The sequence below is a fragment of the Oncorhynchus mykiss genome, chromosome 26, assembly GCF_013265735.2.
Source record: "Oncorhynchus mykiss isolate Arlee chromosome 26, USDA_OmykA_1.1, whole genome shotgun sequence".
NCBI classification, from domain to species: domain Eukaryota; kingdom Metazoa; phylum Chordata; class Actinopteri; order Salmoniformes; family Salmonidae; genus Oncorhynchus; species Oncorhynchus mykiss.
Genome location: NC_048590.1, coordinates 9,671,566 through 9,676,646, shown reverse-complemented (window position 1 = coordinate 9,676,646; position 5,081 = coordinate 9,671,566).

The following is a 5,081-nucleotide window of genomic DNA, read 5'->3' as shown; positions in this document are numbered from 1 at the left end:
TACTACTACTACTGAGGTAATGACCTACTACTACTACTACTGAGGTAATGACCTACTACTACTACTGAGGTAATGACCTACTACTACTGAGGTAATGACCTACTACTACTACTACTACTGAGGTAATGACCTACTACTACTACTGAGGTAATGACCTACTACTACTACTACTGAGGTAATGACCTACTACTACTACTACTACTACTACTACTACGGTAATGACCTACTACTACTGAGGTAATGACCTACTACTACTACTACTACTACGGTAATGACCTACTACTACTGAGGAATTGACCTGCTACTACTACTACTACCACTACTACTGAGGTAATGACCTACTACTACTACTACTACTACTACTGAGGTTAATGACCTACTACTACTACTACTACTACTGAGGTAATGACCTACTACTAGTACTACTGAGGTAATGACCTACTACTACTACTGAGGTAATGACCTACTACTACTACTGAGGTAATGACCTACTACTACTACTGAGGTAATGACCTACCACTAATAATACTACGGTAATGACCTACTACGGTAATGACCTAATACGGTAATGACCTACTACTACTACCGTAATGACCTACTACGACTACTGTAATGACCTAATACTACTACTACTACTGAGGTAATGACCTACTACTACTACTACTGAGGTAATAACCTACTACTACTACTGAGGTAATGACCTACTACTACTACTGAGGTAATGACCTACTACTACTACTACTGAGGTAATGACCTACTACTACTACCGTAATGACCTACTACTACTACTACTACTACTACTACTACTAGTGAGGTAATGACCTACTACTACTACTACTACTGAGGTAATGACCTACTACTACTACTACTGAGGTAATGACCTAGTACTACTACTGAGGTAATGACCTACTACTACTACTGAGGTAATGACCTACTACTACTACTACTACTGAGGTAATGACCTACTACTACTACTACTGAGGTAATGACCTACTACTGCTACTACTACTACTACTGAGGTAATGAACTACTACTACTACTGAGGTAATGACCTACTACTACTACTACTGAGGTAATGACCTACTACTTCCACTGAGGTAATGACCTACTACTACTCCTACTACTACTGAGGTAATGACCTACTACTACTACTACTACTGAGGTAATGACATACTACTACTACTGAGGTAATGACCTACTACTACAACTACTGAGGTAATGACCTACTACTACTACTACTGAGGTAATGACCTACTACTACTACTGAGGTAATGACCTACTACTACTACTGAGGTAATGACCTACTACTACTACTGAGGTAATGACCTACTACTACTACTGAGGTAATGACCTACTACTACTACTACTACTACGGTAATGACCTACTACTACTGAGGTAATGACTTACTACTACTACTACTGAGGTAATGACCTACTACTACTACTACTGAGGTAATGACCTACTACTACTACTGAGGTAATGACCTACTACTACTACTGAGGTAATGACCTACTACTACTACTGAGGTAATGACCTACTACTACTACTACTGAGGTAATGACCTACTACTACGGTAATGACCTACTACTACTGAGGTAATGACCTACTACGACTACTACTACTGAGGTAATGACCACTACTACTACTACTGAGGTAATGACGTACTACTACTACTACTGAGGTAATGACCTACTACTACTACTACTGAGGTAATGACCTACTACTACTACTACTGAGGTAATGACCTACTACTACCACTGAGGTAATGACCCACTACTACTAATACTTTGGTAATGACCTACTACTACTACTACTACTACGGTAATGACCTACTACTACTGAGGTAATGACCTACTACTACTACTACTGAGGTAATGACCTACTACTACTACTACTGAGGTAATGACCTACTACTACTACTGAGGTAATGACCTACTACTACTACTGAGGTAATGACCTACTACTACTACTACTGAGGTAATGACCTACTACTACTACTGAGGTAATGACCTACTACTACTACTGAGGTAATGACCTACTACTACTACTGAGGTAATGACCTACTACTACTACTGAGGTAATGACCTACTACTACTACTACTACTACGGTAATGACCTACTACTACTGAGGTAATGACCTACTACTACTACTACTGAGGTAATGACCTACTACTACAACTACTGAGGTAATGACCTACTACTACTACTGAGGTAATGACCTACTACTACTACTGAGGTAATGACCTACTACTACTACTACTGAGGTAATGACCTACTACTACGGTAATGACCTACTACTACTGAGGTAATGACCTACTACGACTACTACTACTGAGGTAATGACCACTACTACTACTACTGAGGTAATGACGTACTACTACTACTACTGAGGTAATGACCTACTACTACTACTACTGAGGTAATGACCTACTACTACTACTACTACTATGGTAATGACCTACTACTACTGAGGTAATGACCTACTACGACTAAAACTACTGAGGTAATGACCACTACTACTACTACTGAGGTAATGACCTACTACTACTACTACTGAGGTAATGACCTACTACTACCACTGAGGTAATGACCCACTACTACTAATACTTTGGTAATGACCTACTACTACTACTAATACTGAGGTAATGACCTACTACTACTACTGAGGTAATGACCTACTACTACTACTGAGGTAATGACCTACTACTACTACTACTACTACTACTACGGTAATGACCTACTACTACTGAGGTAATGACCTACTACGACTACTACTACTGAGGTAATGACCACTACTACCACTACTGAGGTAATGACCTACTACTACTACTACTACTGAGGTAATGAACTACTACTACTACTACTACTGAGGTAAGGACCTACTACTACTGAGGTAATGACCTACTACTACTACTACTGAGGTAATGACCTACTACTACTACTACTTCTACTACTATGGTAATGACCTACTACTACTGAGGTAATGACCTACTACGACTAGTACTACTGAGGTAATGACCACTACTACTACTACTGAGGTAATGACCTACTACTACTACTACTGAGGTAATGACCTACTACTACTACTACTACTACTACTGAGGTAATGACCTACTACTACTACTACTACTGAGGTAATGACCCACTACTACTACTACTGAGGTAATGACCTACTACTACTACTACTACTGAGGTAATGACCTACTACTACTACTACTACTACTACTACTACTGAGGTAATGACCTACTAGTACTACTACTACTACTGAGGTAATGACCTACTACTACTACTACTACTGAGGAATTGACCTACTACTACTACTACTACCACTACTACTGAGGTAATGACCTACTACTACTACTACTGAGGTAATGACCTATTACTACTACTACTACTACTACTGAGGTAATGACCTACTACTACTACTGAGGTAATGACCTACTACTACTACTGAGGTAATGACCTACTACTACTACTGAGGTAATGACCTACCACTAATACTACTACGGTAATGACCTACTACGGTAATGACCTTCTACGGTAATGACCTACTACTAGTACTACTGAGGTAATGACCTACTACTACTACTGAGGTAATGACCTACTACTACTACTGAGGTAATGACCTACTACTACTACTGAGGTAATGACCTACCACTAATAATACTACGGTAATGACCTACTACGGTAATGACCTAATACGGTAATGACCTACTACTACTACCGTAATGACCTACTACGACTACTGTAATGACCTAATACTACTACTACTACTGAGGTAATGACCTACTACTACTACTACTGAGGTAATAACCTACTACTACTACTGAGGTAATGACCTACTACTACTACTGAGGTAATGACCTACTACTACTACTACTGAGGTAATGACCTACTACTACTACCGTAATGACCTACTACTACTACTACTACTACTACTACTAGTGAGGTAATGACCTACTACTACTACTACTACTGAGGTAATGACCTACTACTACTACTACTGAGGTAATGACCTACTACTACTACTACTGAGGTAATGACCTAGTACTACTACTGAGGTAATGACCTACTACTACTACTGAGGTAATGACCTACTACTACTACTACTACTGAGGTAATGACCTACTACTACTACTACTGAGGTAATGACCTACTACTGCTACTACTACTACTACTGAGGTAATGACCTACTACTACTACTATTGAGGTAATGACCTACTACTACTACTACTGAGGTAATGACCTACTACTACCACTGAGGTAATGACCTACTACTACTCCTACTACTACTGAGGTAATGACCTACTACTACTACTACTACTGAGGTAATGACATACTACTACTACTGAGGTAATGACCTACTACTACAACTACTGAGGTAATGACCTACTACTACTACTACTGAGGTAATGACCTACTACTACTACTGAGGTAATGACCTACTACTACTACTGAGGTAATGACCTACTACTACTACTGAGGTAATGACCTACTACTACTACTGAGGTAATGACCTACTACTACTACTACTACTACGGTAATGACCTACTACTACTGAGGTAATGACTTACTACTACTACTACTGAGGTAATGACCTACTACTACTACTACTGAGGTAATGACCTACTACTACTACTGAGGTAATGACCTACTACTACTACTGAGGTAATGACCTACTACTACTACTGAGGTAATGACCTACTACTACTACTACTGAGGTAATGACCTACTACTACGGTAATGACCTACTACTACTGAGGTAATGACCTACTACGACTACTACTACTGAGGTAATGACCACTACTACTACTACTGAGGTAATGACGTACTACTACTACTACTGAGGTAATGACCTACTACTACTACTACTGAGGTAATGACCTACTACTACTACTACTGAGGTAATGACCTACTACTACCACTGAGGTAATGACCCACTACTACTAATACTTTGGTAATGACCTACTACTACTACTACGGTAATGACCTACTACTACTGAGGTAATGACCTACTACTACTACTACTGAGGTAATGACCTACTACTACTACTACTGAGGTAATGACCTACTACTACT